The sequence below is a fragment of the Rhinolophus sinicus genome, linkage group LG03 (assembly GCF_036562045.2).
Source record: "Rhinolophus sinicus isolate RSC01 linkage group LG03, ASM3656204v1, whole genome shotgun sequence".
Classification (NCBI taxonomy): Eukaryota; Metazoa; Chordata; class Mammalia; order Chiroptera; family Rhinolophidae; genus Rhinolophus; species Rhinolophus sinicus.
Genome location: NC_133753.1, coordinates 46,002,084 through 46,022,806, shown reverse-complemented (window position 1 = coordinate 46,022,806; position 20,723 = coordinate 46,002,084). Strand labels below are relative to the sequence as shown.

The window sequence follows — 20,723 nt, the reverse complement described above, 5'->3', positions numbered from 1 at the left end:
GCCCACAACAAAGGGCAAAGTACCGCCCCACCTCCGCGCAGGCGCACCAGGAGCCGGTAGTGGCGGGTGGGGAGAGGGTCCGGATGAGGCGCAGTTTTGGAGGTTGGCGGTGGCCGTGGCGGTGGCAGCGCTGCCCAAAGGTGCGTTGTATTTCAAATAGAGTTTACTGAGCTTTGACCCGATCTAGACTGCGTCCCTACGCCTTGTTTGCGTGGGGCCAAGCAGCACTGTGTCTTTTGTAGGCCCTGAGAGGATATTTTATTAAAACAAAATCTAAATTCTAAGAGTACTAGACACATATTAGCGCCATTCCCAGACTAGGCCCAAGCCACCAGATCTCATTTACCTCAGCTCATACTGCAGGTCACTAACCTCAGCTGTCAGCTGGGATCACAATCTCTGCACCTTGAAGATACACATCTCAGGTCAATAGTTAAGGCCTGACACTGGCTGGTGGTCATCTGAAGCCTAATCTCTGTGGGTCAGCATCACAGTCACCTGACAGCCGTGGTGGAAGCCATCACTAACTTGTTCAGAGTCACTTTAGATCCCAATCACGCAAGGTGACATCACCTCCACTCGCTCTCCGTGCTGGTCCTTCCCACAGATCAGTGACAATCTCTGGTGCAGGAACTCTCCCATGGCACTCCCTGCAGGCCACAATCACAGGCACTTCAACACAATCATCCAAGCTCCCGACTCTATTCCTGGTCAATCCAGATTGCAAACAGCAGACGTCACATTGTTTTACATCACAGTGAAGCACTGCCACCTCGACGCCTATTCACTTATTCAACAAATAATTATTGAGCAGCTACTTACTGTGTGCTCCATGCAACGGCCAGAGTCCGGGAATACTCCGTGATCCACTAGGCAAAGTTCCTGCCTCAGATGTCACAATCTGGGCAGAGGGAGAGACACAGAGAGGCCATCACAATATAATATGAGGTAAGTGCTCGATCTGAGGGAGGCCACAGAGCAAGTAACTAGGGAATGAGTGATCGCAGAAAGTCTGATCACAAACACTCCAGATCAGAGATCACTGTGACCTCCAGTGTAACAATAGCCCCAAATCACAAATGTCCCACATTAGAACCATCTCAGGACACCATTACGCTACTTGACAAACAACATGCTTTTGGGTTTTAGATGATGGGGATGTAGGCATGGAAGAAAGTTTGCAGCTGCCAAACTAAGACTTTTTCAGCAAAAAGGGAAGTGGTAAATGATACCAGAATATCACTAGCTATTTAAACAAGGCTGGTCCCACACCCTGGCTCACTTTAGGTCCTCCACCTTGTCCCCTTGGCTCTCCCTACTTTTCCAAGTTCCAGCTAGCTCTGTTCTTTCATTAGTACCTCCTGGAGCAGAACTGGACAATGAAACCCAGCCCCAATCCACCCTATCTCATAGTCCCAGAGACCTGGGCAGTTTTCCTGGCCCTCAAAGGCAGCAGGGATGGCTCATTTCTGCTAGACCATCTCCGGACAAGTAATCTTTTGCCCTGAAGGGCAGTTTTTAACCAATCGATCAGCAAATATCAAGATCTAGGTGAATAATAGTGACCACTTATTGAACATCATCTTAAAGCAATAATTTTTACAATGGCTCCCCACTCCCATTTTACAGATGAAAATAATGAAACCTCAAGGAGATTTTGCCAGCTAGTATTTATATGTACTAGGCAAGTTCATTTATTTGCTCTAATTGAAAGCTAGTTAAGTGGTAGAGTTCAAGTTGTCTGATCCTGTGCTTTGTCTAGACTCACATGGTAGAGGAGTGAGAAGGTCTCCGCCACAGCTTGCTGTTTGAAGGGGTGACCACCCTGATGGCCACCTGGCAAGCAAATGAAAGCATCACAAAAATGGGGAGCCACCTTCCTCTAACTTGTGCTGCCCAGTATGATAGCCACTAGCCACATGCAGCTATTTAAATTTAAATTAATTAAAATGAAATAAAGTTAAAAATTCAGATCCTCAGTCCCATTAGCCACACTTCATCAGCTTAATAGCCACATGTGGCTGGTGGTTACAGTATTGCACAGTGCGGATTTTCCAGCAACACAGAACATTCTGGACAGTGCTGTATCCCATCGTTTCCCTGTCCCTATTTATCTCCATCATCACCACAGGTTTGAGCTCTGTCTCATTCCTTATCACTTACATACTTGTCCTCACACTGACAATGTGCCGGCCTTGCTCCCAGCTCCCTTGCCCCCAGCCACTTCCTTCCCTTGTGCCCTCAGCAACCTGTGAGCAGCAAATTCTTCCGTATCCTCAGCCTTTTCTCAGGATGCTGCCTTCACCTCTTCGCCTGACCTGACACCTGGCCATCCCCTACAGACACACTGCTTCTTTAGCAGCCCTCTTAGGTGAATGCTAGTCTCTCATTCTCAGGTACCTGGGCGTCAGGGAGTGGGTCATTATGGTCCTCTGCCATCCCCACTGCCATTTCTAAAACCCTCCTTCCTACAGCACTTCCCCTCCTTCCTACAAAACCCCCAGTTTGGCTCTTGGCTCACTGCCTCTTTCCCACCCTAAATGTTGTTTTATTTGGCGATCTCAGCATCCACGTGATGGCCTCTCCAACATCCTCTTCTCACTTCCTTGACCTTCTCACCTCCAGTGATATTTTCCACACTCCACAGCAGCTGCTCACTCCTGTAGTCACACCCTCAACTTTGTTTTCACCCTCTTCCAATATGTAGACTGACCACAACCTTTTCCTTAATTAAGCCTCCCTCTGTCATCCTTTGACCCTTCTCATGAGCTCTGAAACCCTTCACCCCACTAATTTCTCATTCATTGGCCCCAGTTTTCCATCATCCATCACCTCCCTTGGTACCTGCCTGGCAACACCCCTACTCTGGATAAATCCACCATCTGCTTCTCAGTGCTTTTGCTAGAGCGAAATCACACCACCAGGCAAATTATCTTCACTCCATTTTCATGATCCTCACCTCAGACAGCATCTCAACACTGCCTCCTGGGAATTCCTACTACATTTTCCCCATGAGTTTGCTTTTCCGCTCTCTAACATAACTTATATACTTATTCTCTCTCTGCAAAATCTCTACCCCTCCCATCTTAGCTGATGACCTAGCCTCTTATGATTTTTTCCCAGTTTTATTGAGATATAATTATAGCATTGTATTAAGTAGTTTTAGGTGTACAACATGATTGTGTGTGTGTGTGTGTATGTGTGTGTGTCTGTGTGTGTGTGTGTGTACCCTAGCTCTTATGCTATTGAGGAAATAGAAGCGAAGGGGAGCTTTCTCTCATTCCTAACACAACCTGCAAACCTATCTGCCTCTCCACCTGTATCTCTCCCCTCCTGGTACCGAGAAGTGCCCCCCCCACAAGAGACCAGATAATACCTCCACAGAAGCTATATGCTCCAAGCGTGTGCTACAGCCCATCCCTTCTCCCCTTTTCAAGAACCTGGCTCCTACAATCTAATCGTTCCCTTCAGCACACAAACATGCTCTCCAATCCTTAAAAAATAATAACACAGCAATTCTGAAACACTGTTCGGCAGTTTCTTAAAAACTAACCATGCAACTACCAGATGACCCAAGAATTGCACTCCTGGGCATTTATCCAAGAGAAATGAAAACTTATGTTCACCAAAAAAACTTGGACACATATGTTATAGCAGTTTTATTCATATAGCCAAAAATTGAAATCAGCCCAGATGTGCTTCAGTAGGTGAATGGTTAAACAAACTGTGGTACATCCATACCATGGAATACAAGTCAGCAATTTTCTATTTAATTTTTAATTTAAAAAATTATATATATATACATATACATATATGTATATATAATGTGATAAGTTTACACTTAGGTAAAATCACATATGTAAATATAATAAAAATGTATTTAGCAACAACAACAAAAAGCTAGAAGTTAGGTTACGGGCAGAAGAGTATGCTATCTCTAGGAATTGCTTGTGCAAGTATGAGAGGAACAAACTCAAGGGAACCAAAACAGGTAACTGAGGAGAATATATGACAAGAGGTAAGATGGAGATTGGAGGGGCAATCAGTGGGCCCCATTTAGGGACTCAGTGTCTATAGGATCTCATCCAAAAAAGCTACATGGTGCCATGTGGTTCACACAAACCTGAGCTTGGCCATTGGCTGGCTGTATGACTTTGGACTAGTCACTTGGCTATTGAGGGCCTGTCTCCTCAGTGAAAAATAGAGGCCATGCGCCTGCCCTCTAAGACTGCCATGGGCATTAAATAAAATAGTGTCTGTGAAAGCACCTAGCCCAGTGTCTAGAAAATGTTCCATAAATGTAAATTCAGTCCCACTTCTCTCTATAAAAATCTGTTCTCCAGAAAAGATCTGACAAAAGCTAATTTATAATGATAAAGTTCATGAGTGCTTACTACGCTCAAAAAGAGAGAGAACAGAGAAATAAAAGAACAAAAGAAACATCACTGACCACCTTTAGAGAGTTCGAAGAAACCACCTCAGTTTTCTGAAAACTGCTAAGTAAAGGGAGGGAATCCAGTCAAGCATTTAACTCGTCTTTCTTATATGAACTGTATGTACTTCAGGTTAACAAAATCGTTGATGTGAGATAATTATTCTGAAAACTGGTACGAGTAATAAACAAGCATTCCCCTTGATTTTCTTACAAACATGCCTCAAGGGAACCAATTAGGTAATAAATGAAGAAGGAACAGTAGAACATCACCATTTTGCAAACCCGTAATGAGAGCATGATCACCAATAGCTGTTGATGTGACAAAGGAGAGAGACACGTGAAGGTTATCAGCTTCTTGATGACAGGCTCCGTCTCCACCTGTCGAGTACTCTAGACAAAAACATTAACCTGAATCAGAGCAAGCCTTTATATCGAAATACAGTTCACAGAAAATAAAAGGAGACGAAGGAATTTATTAAATGGTACCACAGGAATACAATCAGCAAAATCTGGAATGTAGGAAATTTCTAGAGGACAAAAATCGCTCTTCACCAAAAAGGGTGGAGGGGATCTGTAGATTCAAATAGATTTAAGAGATTTATCCACCAAATGTTACCAGTGGCACTTTTTGGATGGTGAGTCCAACTGTAAAATATATATTAAGGAGATTTGAACATTGATTTACTGATAATTAAGAAATAACTATTATGGGGGTGGGCAAAAATGGGTGAGGTAGTCAAAAGGTACAAACTTCCAGGTATAAAATAAGCCCTGGGGATGTAATGTACAGCATGGTGACTATAATTAACAATTCCCTATTGTATAAATAAAAGTTACAAAGAGGGTAGATCTTAAAAGTTCTCGTTAAAAGAAAAAAAACGTAATTATGCATGGTGACAGATGTTAACTAAACTTACTCTGCTAATCATGTCACAATCTATACATATATCAAAGCATTATGTTGTACACCTAAAGCTAATACATTATGTGTCAAGGATACCTGAATTTTTAAAAAAGAAATAATTATTTTTTAGGTCTGATTGTTTAAAAAAGAATTCTTATCTTTTAGTGATACACACCGAAATATTTATGAAGGAAATGCTATGCCTGAGATTAGCTCCAAAAGAACCAACTGGGGGAGGGTCTATGGATGAAACCAGTAGCTATGAGTTGATGATTGGTTGAATCATGCCTTAAACCTTTATGTATGTTTGATATTTTCCATTATAAAAATTTGAAAAGCAAAACACATCATAGTAGCAACAAAAACAACAAATCTTAAACCACGCCAATCTCACAGCCGCCTGCCACTCCCCACAGGCTGCTCATGTCAGAGTTGGCTTTCTGTCCTACTGTTTGACTTCAGGAATGTTAAAGAGTTGATTACTCCTTTCCTCTTGGGGCACTTTTGTCTTCTTTTCCATGACGATGTCCTATCCTGAGTGTCTCCCTGGCTGCTGCTTTCAATGTCTTTTTCCACTTTCACCAATTCTACTGCCCTCTACATGTTGAATTTCCCCAGCTTCCAGTCCTGGAGACTCTTCTCTATATCCCTAGATGATCTCATTCATTCCCAGGAATTCAAATACCATCCGTGGTCTAATGGTTCCGTGTCTCTAGCCTAGAATCCTCCTTTAAGCTATAGACACCTAGGCCACATGACATGACACATGACAAGGCCGGCCTGACATCTCTGTTAAATGGCTCTCACCTCACATACCCAAACCCTTGATTCCACCTGTCCCCTCAAACCTGGTCCTTCCCCATCTTTCCCATCTCCAGAAATAACCCCACCACCATCTGCTTCTCAGGCAGGTACCTCCGTAGGTGTTGTTAGAATTCCTCTTTCCCTCACCCCTCCTCCCTTCTCATCTAACCTATCAGAACAAGTCCTGTCATTTCTGTCTCCAGAATGGATATATTTGTTCTCCATCTCTCCTACCCTGCTCCAATTCACCACCATCTTTTGCTCAAATAACTGCAGCCTCCTAATTGTCTACTTGGCTCCTTTCTTGCCTTATTCCAAGTCCTTCCCTTCAGAACAGCCAGGGTAATCAATATTTTAAGTATTTTTAAAATGTAGATTGTATCCCTGTGGTACTTTGAACCCGCCATGGCTCCCCACCTCACTTGTGACTCCTGACCGTTCCTGCGCATGAGACCCTGCAGGATCTGAGCCCTCCTACCCTCAACTGCAGCCCATTTCCCTCTCCTTCCTGAAGCGACTCTGCCGCCTTTCAGGGTCTCGAACATGACAAGCTGCTTTCTGCCTCAGGACATTAATTCCTACTATTGCCTTGGCCTGGACCATGCTCATTCCAGATCTGCATGAGGCTGGCTCGCCATCCTGAGACCTCACCTAAAAGCCACCTCCTCAGAGAGCCCTGGGAGCTTTGCTATACCCTGGGCATTTCCTTCACAGCAACTGTCACATCTGTAATTATTTAGTCAGTTGTTTCCTTGTTCATAGTGTCTTTCATCCTTTAGACTAAAAGCTCCATAGGGTGAGAAGCAAAGAGTCTGGGGCATGGTAGGCACTCAATGAATGTTAGAGTTGTTGTTTTTTTTAATCATAAAATTCAATTAATAATTTTTTTTCAATTTTTATTGGGGAATATTGGGGAACAGTATGTTTCTCCAGGACCCATCAGCTCCAAGTTGTTGTCCTTCAATCTAGTTGTGGAGGGCGCAGCTCACTGGCCCATGTGGGAATCGAACCAGCGACTTTGGTGTTATGGGCACTGTGCTCTAACCATCTGAGCCAACCGGCCACCCCAGTGAATAATTTTATGAGGCAATGTTTACAGTAGAGTTGGAGAGACATGATTTACATGTATGAAACAAGTAGGAAGCAAATGCAGGTGGAAATTAGTGCAAAAGTGGGTTGCTCAGCCTGAGAGTGCGGGAGTGTAGAAGAATTAGCATTAGCTTCTTTGTTCAGAACAAAGACAATTCAAACACCACCTTTTCAAGGTGGAAATGGAGCCTGAGTTACTAAAAAAAGAGATTAAAAAGAAAGGTTGTAAAAGTCCCAAGCAAGAAGATCAGGTCACCAAGAAATAGATGTTTTTTTCTTCTGTTCCCTCCCAGGGTTACGCCAAAGCTGCCTTTGGAAATTGTTGGTTACAGAAGGACATTACCTAAGAGTCAGAAAACCTGAAAGTCCCAGTTCTCCCCCCTTTTATTGGTTGTTGATCTTGGGCAAGGCACATGTGCTCTTTGCGCCTCAGTTTCTCACCTAAATTTTGAGGTTGGGAGCAGGCCTTGAAGGCTTTTTCCCACTCTCAAGACTTTTTAGATTTCCAGGTGGTCACTTGTATATGGTCGAGCTACATGGGCAGAAATCACTTACAGGGTTAAACGAAACATCAGGAGAAAGAGCTTGGTTTTCAGGACCCATCCCATCCATGTGCTGGAACCACACTGGGTGTGGCAGGAGAAGGGTATGAGGGGTGGCCTCTTGTCCAGGGAGCCGCCTCGCAGGGTCTGGCTTCCATCCCACTCCCCACTCCCTGAGTCAGGGTCCAGGGAGAAGAGAGGGGTCGGCTTTTAGAAGTGGCAAAGATGTGTGAGGAGCCCTGCACAGCCCTTGGCTCCCCAGGCAGGAAATGCCTGGTGGAAGGCAGAGCCGTTGAAAGCACTGGAAACCAGAACGAGCGAGGGGCCGGACTGCCGGGGGCGTGGGGTTCCGGCCCCGGGCAGAACATTATTTTAGACCAACAGGAAAAACAAAAGTAATGGTTCCCACCAACTTCCCAGCCCCAAGAAATTGGAAATGACTAGCGATTCCTTTCCGTTCCTCTGAGAATGGCCACATAGTGCTGTGAGCAATTCCATCCCCGTTTACCCAGCCGAGATGGCTCTGCCCAGAAGAGAGGAGGGCTCAGGGCTGAGGTCGTCTGTTCCAGTATCGTCTACATTTTCATGACTGGCTTTCACCTCAGGAGAAAAACTTTAGGAAAAAAGTGACCCTTTCTTCCACCCACTGACCAAACTCTCCATCAAAACCTGGCTACAGCCCGTCAGACTAGGAAATACACCCAAGCAGGAGTGGGCTCACCACTGGCTACTACCCAGTTAGGTAGGGGCAAACCTAGAAGAGGGGACAAAGTTGTCAGCCATCTGAAGTTTCGAAGGGATGGCAAGAAGGTAGGGAGAAAGGTCTGAGGAAGGCCAACCTTCAGAGAAACCAAGGAAAAGGGAGGGGTGTGCGGTGGGAGTAGGGCAGCCAGGGGTTGGAGCCCACAGCCTGCCAAGGACCAGTGCTGGGCCCTGGGCTCTGTGCCCGTTCTCTGATCTGCCGCATTGTTCAGCTATTTCCTTCCCTGGAAGTAGTAAGCGGGTGGAGAGGGCCAGGGATTGCATGGCCAGGAGTAAATGGAGCAGGGTGGAGCTTCCAGTGGGGGAGGCGGCCTCGGGTCCATTCCCATGACCAGCTGCCCTTCCGGCAGCCCGGCGACCGCGTGGGAAAAGGCCTTGGAAGTGCTGGGGACAGTGTGTGTATGTGTGTTTTCATTTATGTCTGACTGCCTTGCTTGGCTTTAGTCACAGGACAAAGCCCTTTGAGAAATAGTCACCAGTCTATGTTCCCACTAGGCTCTGCCCTGGGAGAGGCCTATGAACCCATCCCCAGCGCCTGAGAGAAGGACACTGGAGACCTTAGGTCCAGCTCCCTGGAGGAGTCTTGGCTTCTAGTGAATCTAGATTGGCTGACTTCCTGGATTTATGAGGATGCTTCTGGAACCTTCTGCTAAGCTCCCAGCTTCCTGGCAGAACTCTATTACTACTAGCTAGGTGTTGGAAAAGGAGTGGGAACCAGACACGGGGAGTGAAGTCAGCCATTCCCACAGCATCTAAGAAACCCAGACTCCTTCATAACCACATAGACCTTGGAGCCAAGCGGCATGCCAAGAAATTATATGCCGGTCCAGGGCTCTGCCTTCAGGCAAGAAGCCTTAAAGCAGAGATCACAAACTAGCAGCCCGCAGGCCAAGCCCATCCTGCAGTCACATGCCTTGCTTGGCTAGCACAGCACTTAAGAAATGTTTGCGCTAATATTGAAAGATTTCACACAAAACTCCCAATTTCTATAGTCTCTTGAAAAATAAGAAGACATGGTTCATGTTGATTCCATATTCCACCAAGACAGCAGTTGTTTGGATGAGTAAGATTGCTCCCTTCAAAAGGCTGTTGGAATTAAAAAAAAAATTGCTCCTTTTAGAAAGAGCTTGGGTTGTCCATTTTGCCACAGTCTCCACCACTCCCCATTGTATTCAGCAGTGAGGCTAAGTATCAATTGCTGTTGCTCATCACACTTGCGTGATTATTACATAGTTTTCTTTGCCCTTGTCTCTATCAAAAGGGATGGAATAAAAGAAACCAAGAGGACAATGGGTTTCTAAAGAGAATGTTTCTACTCAGCCAGGTGTATTTGTGAGCAAATAAAGATGGGATTTAGTGTCCTCCCACCACCTTTTCTGCCCCATCCCCTTCACCTTCCATACACATGGCACCTAATGCCACCTTCTGACAATACTATGTCACAGGCTTTGTGCCAAAATTACCCCAACTCCTTCCCTCACCCCAAAATCACGATTCTCATTTTCTCAGTAAGCAAATCCCAGTTGCAAGGCATGAAAGAGTAATGTCTTGGAGCAATCCCCAGCTCATCCCCCAGCCTCACGTTGCTAGTAATAGCCCTGAGTTTCGGTGATAAAGCCGAAACTTCATAGCCTACGTATTCTCTCCTGCAGAAACCCGCAACATGTGCCTGTGAATACATGGAAACACATCTGAAGGAGCCAACACTGAAAAGCAAGGTCACCTCTGGAGAGATGGGAAGGGGACCAGAAATAAAGGTGATGGTCCCAAACCTATCCATAAAATTTTAACTTTTTACAAAGAGATTATAATCAGGCATAACCTACATAATTAAAATTACTAAGAAGCAGAAATGCCTTAGCCTAATAAGTGTTAGTCTCACCCTTACTTTTCCAGCTTATCTCGGATTACTCCCCACCTTGAACTGGTGCACTCACAGTTCCCTAAACATGCCCTATTTCCACTTCCATACCTTTTTCCTCTCTCTTCTTTTTACCCAGAATGCTTTTCTTCTCCTCTACCAAGCCAAATTCAGCCCATCCCCCAAGGCAGTAGTCTTTCAATAAGTTAGCTCAAGCACACCCTAAACAAAATTTTAAATGACGTACCCCTCAATAAAGCTGACTTTTAAAAATTATATTCTCTTGAAATTTAAATTAAAAATGTTTTTCCAACCAGGGTTAAATACTTGCAAAGGACATGATTTCTGGTGTATTGGAAACACTGACATTTTAAAATAAAACATATTAAATGTATCCAGTGGAATCACAGAGATTTGATACCCATTATCAACCATTTGCAAAATACATAAGCAAGCTCTTCTTCAACAAAGGAAAATTTGCATCATTGCACTTTTCTCCTTGAACTCACATTTTCTTTCCATTTCCCCCACATAATGCTATCCTAATATAACATAAAGTTTATGCTTGGAAATATTTTATTGATCATCAAACCATACTTATCTGCCATAAAAGTATATGTATGAATTAAAATTGTATTTTTTCTTATTTTTTTGTGTCCATAAAGCTCTAGAGTTTAAAATTTTCTTCTGGATTGACCTATCATTACAATTATTATTAGTTCACTGTTTGTCAAAATAATATAAACATATTGCAAATGTTGATAGAAAATTATTAAACACTAGAAGTAAATTTTTATAGGAAATACAACTCATATTGAGATAGATATGTACATGCTGGATTGAGACAGTGATCAGCATTGTATTTCCACATTTCATTTTTACAGATATTAAGCTGAGAAATCTTGTTCATATAAATAAGTACACGGGAACGGAAGACGTTCTGGCAGAGTCACTCAATACCACCTAATCATCCAGCAGGTAACAACTGAATTTGTTTCACCTCCTTCAATTGTTGAAAGCAAAATACTGGGAAATCTATGATTTGCGAAAGGATGTATTACCCAGTCCTTCTGAGTCATTCACTTTCTCAATATTGAAATCACTCTTTTAAATAGTTTCTTTGTTTGGAGCCCCAGAGATTTTTACACAAGCAACATAGCAAAGTCACATTTAGGATGGGCAAGAGGTAAGTCCTTTGTATAGCATAAGCTAAGTTATGCTGTACTAACAAGCAAGCTCAAAATCTTAGTTGCTTACACAAACAAGGGGTTTTTTTTCTCCTCTACCCCCTACCCCCACCCAACTCACGATTCATGTCCATTGCAGGTCAGTGGAGGTTCTTTTTTTTAAATTGAGGTATAGTTGACATATATAGTTGGAGGTTCTGATCCATGCCATTGTCACCCAGGGATCCAGACTCCACCATCTGAAATGTCATCGGTCATCATGGCAGAGAGGAGAATCATACACTGGCTCTTAAATGTTTCCACCCAGAAGAGACACACTTTTGCTCATCTTTCATTGGCCAGAGCAATGGCAATGCCTAACATCTAAAAGTTGGGAAAGTACCTGGAAGCAGGAGAACAAAGAAAATGGGTGAGTAGTACCAATGGATACCACACCTTTCTTTTGTAAAGAGGGAGACAAGAAATTGTGAAAATGAGGGAGGAGAGGTCTTCTCGGGCATAGAATACTACTTACTGAAGATGTGTTCTGGAAATTGATTTCTTTCAACATAACCCTGTCAGAAAAGAAAAGCCTTTTTGTATGTCCAAGTGTGACGACCACTGCTGACTTTGTGAAGCCTTCTCCACCCTGTAGATCCAGGGACCTCTCCTGGGTTCCTGCTGTCATTATTGCTTGTTCTATCCATTTGCAAGCTACTGGGAGTTAGTTATTAGGTTGATGCAAAAGTAATTGTGGTTGAAAAGGTTAAAAATAATTGCAAAAACCGCAATTACTTTTGCACCAATCTAATACCTTTTTATATGTGTTCTCATGTTTTCCTAACAAGCTGTAGTCTTTCTGAGTATGGGAACTATATCTTCAAGTGTTTATACTGCTTACCCTATCTAGCAAGGACAATCAGAAAATACATGAGTTCTGCTGGATGGCCAAAGGGGTCACTTTTCTCTGTGTGCTTCAATCTCCTCAGCTATGAAGCTGGGATAACAAAGCTCTCCCTTACAATTACAACCGAGATGCTGGGAAAGCTCCTCCCCTCCCAGTCTCCTGTGCGTACCAGGTATCAGCATCCTGACACTGAACTTCTGAAAAGCTGTATATGATGATAAGCCATCGAAGGCTCTCGAAAGGGTCTGTGAAAAGTAGGTTGAGGCAGATCATCAGTGATTGCTGGGTGGTTGGGGAACATGAGAGATGCTGTGGGGGGGGGGTGGGGGGGGAGCTAAGGGCAGGAAATCCAAGTAGAAAGTTGTTCCTCTGATCCAGAGGTGAGGCGTGGCACCCACCAGGAGATGAGGCAGGGAATGGCAAGCCACACTGCACCCTCAAGAAATGACCCCAGATGTCTTCTTAACCCCCAAACCTGGGTTCAAGACAGATCCTCAACCCTGGCAGAGGGTGATCACAATCCGTATCCTCTCTGCCGGCCAAAAACAATCGTTTTCTGTATCGGACCCCACCCCCTGGTGGCGCGTGGAGGCATTGCCGATACACTCTGGTTCCTCATGGGGAGATGAGGGATTGATGTGGTGAGGGGAAGATGGCCAATGCTGCTTCTGTTGAAAAAGAAGGGAACCAAGGAGGGAGAGGAAGGGGCCGTACCGAGGGGTTGGGGGTAATCGAGCACGTGGGGACAGTGTTTGTCTCCAGACTCACCTCAGAGAGAAAACTGGAAGGAATCTTTGAGATGCAAACCAACAGCACATGGCCTTGGTTTTAGCCCAATGCACTGGTGTCTACATTTTTTTGGTTAGTTGTCAACATGCAAAATCAGGAATTTTCACCTTAAAATCTGAATGTCGAGTTTCTCTTGAAAACCCAAAGCCACATGGGACCCCCAGCCTGCTGAGCAGCAGCTGGCGGGGGCTGAGAAGCTAATGCCCCTTTCAGTGGGGCATGAGGTGCCCTGCCTGCCATCCAGTAACCTAGGCGCCTTCCTCAGTTCCATCACCCCGACCCCTGCACTAAGGCCAGCCTTTCATGACGGAGAGCAAAGTCAAAAAATACCAGGATGGGGGCCCCCAGTCACGCGTGTGACTTGCCTCCAGAACATTCTCGCTGAGCATCATCCGGCATATACTTGAAAGGCGCAAGAAAGTCATGGGCTGTGAGGCAGCTCATGGCACCTTTGAATAGCTCTGACCGCTCGCACAGGGTGGGAACCTCCATCAGGTTCCAGTGAGGACACATGTCTAGAGAGGAGGAGACTTATCTGCAATGTGTCTCAAAAATGAAATAGCCAGGGGAGAGGGGTGGGGGAGCTGGATGAAAAAAGTGAAGGGATTAAGAAGCACAAATTGGTAGTTACAAAATAGTCACAGGGATGTAAAGTACAGCATAGGGAATATGGTCTAATTGTTACAACAAGAATGTATAGTGCCAGATGGGTACTAGACTAATCAGGGGATTACTGTATAAATTACGTATGTGTCTAACCACTATGCTGTACACCTGAAACTAATGTAATATTGAATGTCAACTGAAAAAAATAATTTTGTAAAAACGAAGTAGCCCGTTAGTAGGCAGGTGTGTAGCCAGTTAGCAGGCATGTGTTAGGTACAACCAGATGCCCTAGACATGGTTAGTGATGATGGCAGGACCTATGCTCTGAAGGAACTTCCAATCTGGACAGAGAGCAGCAAGGTTTACACAGATGAGATCAGTGCCTGGCAGGGCTAACTGGTCTGGTGACACCTGAGAACAGTGCACTGAAAAGGAAGAGTCCAAATTTGAGTTCCCAGATGTGAGAGAAACTAGACATGTAAGCTCCGAGAATATCAACTGTGGTTATTAAGCTCTGTGCCATTCCTTGCACGTTACTATGGTCATCTAGGAATTTACACCATGAGGTGGAGGGGCGTGCAGGTCTTTACCGTGTTTCCCCGAAAATAAGGCCCAGCCGGACCATCAGCTCTAATGCGTCTTTCGGAGCAAAATTTAATATAAGACCCAGTATTATATTATATTATTATAGTATATTATTATAGTATATTATTACATTATATTATATTAAAGACCTGGTATTATATATTATATTATACTACACTAATATTATATTATATTATATTATATCATATATTATAGACATGGTCTTATATTACATAAGACTGGGTCTTTTTTTTTTTTTTTAAATTAAATTTATTGAGGTGACAATTGTTAGTAAAATTACATAGATTTCAGGTGTACAATTCTGTATTACATCATCTATAAATCCCATTGTGTGTTCATCACCCAGAGTCAGTTCTCCTTCCATCACCATATATTCGATACCCCTTAACCCTCATCTCCCACCCCCCACCCCCCACCAAGACTGGGTCTTATATTACAATAAGACCGGGTATTATATTAATTTTTGCTCCAAAAGACACATTAGAGCTGATGGTCCAACTAAGTCTTATTTTCAGGGAAACACAGCATGAAACACAGTTAGGACACCTGAGTTTTATGGCAATTCTGCATAACCAAATGAGACTGGGCACATCTCTTCGCCTCTTAGGGCCAAAGCTAAGCTTCTGCATCCATGAACTCGGGGGGGTTGAATCAAATTCCTCAAGGCCTCATATTCACTTTTGTATCCCCAGTGCCAGCACAGGGACTGGCTATCTACTGGTGGTGCCACAAAAATGTGTACATGTGGACACTTTGGTCAATGTTGCTCAAGCAGTAGCTCGCCGTCATCAGAAGTGTCTGGAGGCTGATGGTAACCACTCTGAGCACCTCTTGTAATTGCAGAAGTCAGATGTGACTTGTAGTCATCTTTTGTTATCAGTATACATTATTACAATTTTAATAGTTTTCCTTTCTTAAAATGTCTACACATTTTTTTGGTCACCCTGTGTATGTAACGAATCCAGTAGGTGCTCCGTAAATGTTTGTGACTGACGGCTGACTCTACCTCTAAGGGCACTACCCAGAACACAGGCCCCCAGACAATCCAGAATAAATAGATCCTGGAGGAGCCCCAGGCAGTTCCTCCCGGAAGATCAAAAGGGAAAAACATCTGTGTGAGGCTATGAGTATTTTTTACCGCAAGAGGGCGCCCCAGCCTCACCCGGCCCAACCTGTCCCTGCGAAGAGGGCGGCCCCATCTCAGGCCACCTGTGTAGTGTGGGGTTAGGTGAGCAGAAACCTCGCAGTGGGCACCACTGGGCCAAGACAAGACATCTGAGATGTAAACACAGGTGAATATCGGGCAGAGGAGCAAAGGAGCATGTGGAAAGACAGGACAGGCAAGGGACCAAGGAGAGAGAAGGACTTGCTGCAGTCACAGAGCATGCATAGAGATCCATCAGGACATGACCTGGGGTCAGGTCACACAGAGGTCCCCGGTACCTTGAGGATGGTCAGTTTCATAGGGAAAACGCTCTCCCTGTGATTATCTCAGACCCTGCACAGTGGGCAGCAAATGTCTTGGATGCACCAGGTAGAAGGGGCCAGAAGCCAGATTGGGGTGGGTCCTGAATGCCTAAATCTGGCCCACAGGCTCTAGAGAACTATGAAAGTTCTTTGAAACTGTGAAATGGTATTTTGGCGCAATTCATCTGGCAGATGTAGACGAGAGATTTAAATATATACGTCCATGGAAAGTATACGCAAAGCAGTATTTGGGAGTATGGTCTTTGGGGAAAATCCTAGTGGAAATCACTGCTGTGGGGGCTGTTGCTCCCTCCTTGTGCCCTTTTATGGTGCTCCTCCCTCCGTCTCTTCCCTGAGACCCGAGCTAGTTTCCAGGAGGCATGCTCCGCTGGTTCCAGGAATACGACGCTGGGTCTGAAGAGAGAAACAGGCACAGCTGAGAAGCCTCTATTGTGAGGGATTGGCTTCACCGGGGGCTGGAATCTGAGTGTTCTGCTCTGGAAGCTGAGGCGTGGCCTTGGGGTCAGATGTGGTGCATCTCCTTCTGTGCCCACCTCCTAAGACACCCACAGAGCTGTTCTGAGAAGCCACAGTGACATGGGCCCATGGTAGGGTCTAGACTCTTGAGGGGAGGGGCGCAGTAGGAAGGCATCCAGGGACAAAAGGGGAGACTGAGCCATTTGGAACCACTGACGCCTAAACCTTCCCCTTTCCAGTTACTACCCACTTAGGCAGCTGCACAGCTCAGACCCCTAGAGCCCAGGCTGTGCCCTGAGAACAGAAACTATGCCTCAGCCTCCGCCTCGGCACCAAACAGGCTCCAGTAGAGAGCAGATACTCAGCAAGTGTTTGCTGGAAGGAACAATGACTGGAGAAAGAGAATGAGGGGGTCAGTGGGTGTGGTCCTTCCCCTGGAGTGACCAGAACCCAGAGCTCAGGGCCTTGGCTTGGCTCCTCAAGGCCTCTCTCCAAACTTCTAGTCCACGAAATGGAGAAGGCTGTTCTGTTCTGTCCCAGGGCAGCAGTGAAGATCAGGGACAGCAGCGCTTTGTGGCTACAGACTATGGACCCGGCTCCCTCCTTCTCTCCTAGCCCCATGATGTTCAGTTATTGAAAACAAACTCAAGTAGTTCATCCTGAGTCAAAATGACTCATTTAGGCAGTATTATGAAGACGCAGTTGTTCGCAAACTCTAACGAGATAATCCAGCTCAGACAAAAGCGGCTGATATTGGCACATGTATAACCCTGCTCTGGCCAAATTAGGAAACGAGTCCACCTAAGAGATTTCTGACCTCTGATCACCCGTGCCCAGGTTTTTTCCCTCCCACATACTCCAATGGTTGTAGCCTTTGGTTTTTGTTGGTGGCCTATTTTGTAAGTAGGTTACTAGAGAGGTTTGGGTAACCACGGGTTCTGGTCTCCCAGGAACCCCGGCCTTGGTGGGACCCTGTGACTCAGAGCTCCAGAGAATCATTTCACCCCGGAGGGGACACCAGAAAAGCTGGGTCTTGAGCCTTCTGCTTTCTGTGGCACCTTTTTAACTTTGGTTTCCATAGCTACAAAAAGTAGATAATAATACCTTTCCTGCATATCTCATAGGGCTTTTATGAGGATCACCACAGATAACTGTAAAGCAGTATATAATGTATTACTATTAGATTGGTGCAAAAGTAATTGCGGTTTAAAAGGTTAAAAATAATTGCAAAAACTGCAATTACTTTTGCACCAACCTAATACGACTACTGTCAGAACTCTGAAATCCCAAATGATTGGCGCGAAAGGCTACGGTTCGATCCAAAGGTGCCAAGGTGCCAAAGCCAGCTCTGGAGGATTGTACATGTTCCCTACGATTCCCAGGCCCCTGCCCTCACTCCACTTCCCTTCCAGGTAGAATGAGGGGTGAAAAACCTTTTGAGGACTATTGAGCCATTGGAAAAATAACCAAGGAGCGCATAAATTAGGATCAACTCAATTTCAATTGTTAAACATGAGCAATATGAAAATGTTCTTTTAAAGATAACGATAACAAACATTTATTGAGCACCTACTATGTGTTAGGCACGTCCCTGTATTATCAGTAAGCCTCACAATAATCCTGTGAGAGAAGGGCACAGGTTCACGAAGAAATATATACACATTTAGAGGAGAAAAGATGGGCTTTCATGAAATGATACTACCATTCCTTACCTCTTAGACGCCTCCTATTAAATTGTGTTGCATTTTCTCTAGCACAGGCAGAAATGGAGATACACTGTCTTGGTTCTGACATAAACTGAGGACCTTTGGGTCCTGCAAGCCCAGTGACCCTAGGTTAAAAGGCCAGAGAGCCTGCACAGGGCTGGGCTGAAGCTGGATAGGTCACTGAGGGCCTTCTCTTTGTCCCTTAATCAGGGCACAGCACCGAATGGCTCAGGAAGACACCAGGCCAGGGTGTGGTCTGACAGGAAACCCCGAGCTGCAGTCCTGGCTTCTGGAATTGCAGGGAGAGGCTTCTGAGCCTGTGGCCATCCTGTGCCTGCTGCCTCTCTGCCCGTGTGCTAGAGGGTGTGCATGCGGTTCTGGAATGGCCAGGTGGGGTGGTGGCAGGAGCTGGACTGGACTCAGGAGAGTGGAGCACACCTTGGCCATTGTCTGTGACTAGAGCAAACCACTTCCCCTCTGAGCTTCAACTCCCTCATCTGTAAAATGGGAGAGGGGGCTGGACTCCACATGCTCCATGCTACATTCTGATGGTCAAGGGCCTGTGGAAAACCAGGCAAAGTGATTTGCTCTAAGGTTATGAAGATAACGGCTGAGGGGCATCTGGCCTCACTCACTGACCTCCCTCTAAACTCCTGCACGGGCTCCTACTCACCCAACCCAAACAGAAGCCAGAGGGCGAGGGAGCCCCCGGATGGTGTCCACACTGACCAGTGGGTGTGGGTGGGCTGGGTGAGGTTCAAGGAGGCCCAGGGGAAATGCCTGGAGCTCATGCCCCTTTCCTGTCAGCCCCGGAATAGTGCCAGGGCAAATATCTGCCCAACCTCCTTCCCCTCACAAGGGTGGGCCCTCAGCTCCTGTAGTTTCTCCTCTTCCCGAGGGAACAGCCAGGGAGTGGGGCTTGCCCTCTTAGAGGTGGCCCACGGAGGGAGGCCCACGGGGGGAGGCCTAGCAAGGACGGACAGAGGCAGAGAAGGCTGCAGCTGGGTGGCTCCCTCCTCCTAATACTTCACAGGAAAGTCTTTCTTTCCCCATTTGCACCTTTCCCTTCTAGGGTCCCCTTCTGGCACTTTCCTTAATCTTACCCTGAGGGGCTTTACTCAGTTTCTCAGGGATACTTGCATTCTGACAGAGGGCTCCTGGAGATTAACAAGGCTTTACTTAGGCTTCAAAAAATGGAGCTCTGCAGGGCACATGCATGGCAGGCAAGACAGGGTGGAAAGGGTGAGGAATGGGGGAGCCTAGTCCCTCCTGAGACCTCTGGGGTCCCATGGAGCCTGAGCCTTTACCCTGCACTGATTCTCAGGAAAGCTCAATGTCAGCACACACAGCCCAGAGGCTCCAAAGGCAGGCCTGGGAACCTGCTCTCCTGTGAAAGCTGCAAAATTAAAGTCACATCCCTAAAAATGCTGGCCAGGAATGGCCCAGTCAAGCTGCTGAGAATCATCTCTGTCCCAGGAGGCAGAGTAGTGTCAGGCCAGAGCTCAGGAGCAGCCTGGGCCCCCAGGGAATCAACAAGCATCCTCTTAGCACCATCCTCACGTGTGAAGGGGTGGGAGGCGCTGGCACTCGTGAGGATGCCTTCTCTGCCATGGGGGCAGATTTCCGTGCTGCTGGGAAGGCACCCCTGAGCAAAAGTGCCCTGCTTCTTCCCAGGTGCCCAAAATCCTTTTCAGAAAGTCCACTTGTCATCAGATCAGGATTAAACACCTCTGGAAAGGAATAAGGTGCTTTCTGGAAAAAAGCATAGAAATGGGGAGTCGGGACCTGGCTGCTTGTGACCCTCGCCTTCCTGTGTCTTTGCCAGGAAGCCCTTTAGCTATTTGAGGCTCATCAACTCCACAGTTCAGTCCAAACATGACTGTCCACTAAGGCCCTTCTGCAGAGGCCTCCCCATGAAAAAGGCCCCAGTCCAGCTGGCGAGCCCCTCTGGGATGGCTTCAGGGCCTCCCTCCCCTTCCCCGCTCCTCCTCTTAGACCCAGGCCTGGGCCCTGCTCAGTAGAGCGTGAAGGAGGCCCCCCCAGGGAAGCCAGAGTAGCGGGGGTCTTTAAATTATGGAGCAGCTTTCCTAGCCCCTCTGAGAAAGGCCCAGACGCCCCAGCTAAATAATTCACCTCAGGAAGACCCAGTGGCTCCAGACACAGCTAAAGTAGGTCAGGCATCGGCCTGGACCCGGGGCTGTGGGGCTCAGAGCAGCTTCCCCACCTGCACTAGGAGGGGCTGCAGGCTTGTAAGGCCTTGTTTGCTAGGCGAGTGCTCAGCTGATCCAAATACAGCATTGGGGTGAGGGGTACGAGCTGGAAGGCAGCCACACCCTCCTCTTGCTGGCATAACACAACCATTAAACCCCTCCTCCCAGAGCCTCCCTCTGGGGTCCAGACAACCCACTACTTGACACTCAGAGTTACCTACAGGGCCTGTGCCTGGCCAAGCTCCTCCTCCCTCACCCATCTGGGGGTGCTGTGTCCTCTCTTCACATGCGGGTACCAGCTGGGGCTGCAGATGTCATCCCTGAGCCTTTAAGAGCTGACATGTTCATCAGCAGGGTACCATCGACCCAAGTCGCCCAGTGCAGTCCTGGGG

The 20,723-nt window shown here is 46.3% G+C and overlaps 1 long non-coding RNA gene across 3 annotated transcripts in view; it reads left to right on the top strand.

Annotated features, from left to right (window-relative positions):
* The window catches only part of LOC109456405 (uncharacterized), a 38,341-nt gene that overhangs the window by 2,846 nt on the left and 14,772 nt on the right, over positions 1 to 20,723 (top strand). For 2 of the 3 annotated variants that reach the window (XR_012494719.1, XR_012494717.1), the window contains exons 2-4: positions 10,189 to 10,293; positions 11,282 to 11,375; positions 11,806 to 11,993. This is a non-coding gene — a long non-coding RNA (uncharacterized LOC109456405). Of the gene's footprint in view, positions 1 to 43; positions 141 to 10,188; positions 10,294 to 11,281; positions 11,376 to 11,805; positions 11,994 to 20,723 lie in introns of those variants that run through there. The other variant, XR_012494718.1, reaches the window with a different exon arrangement.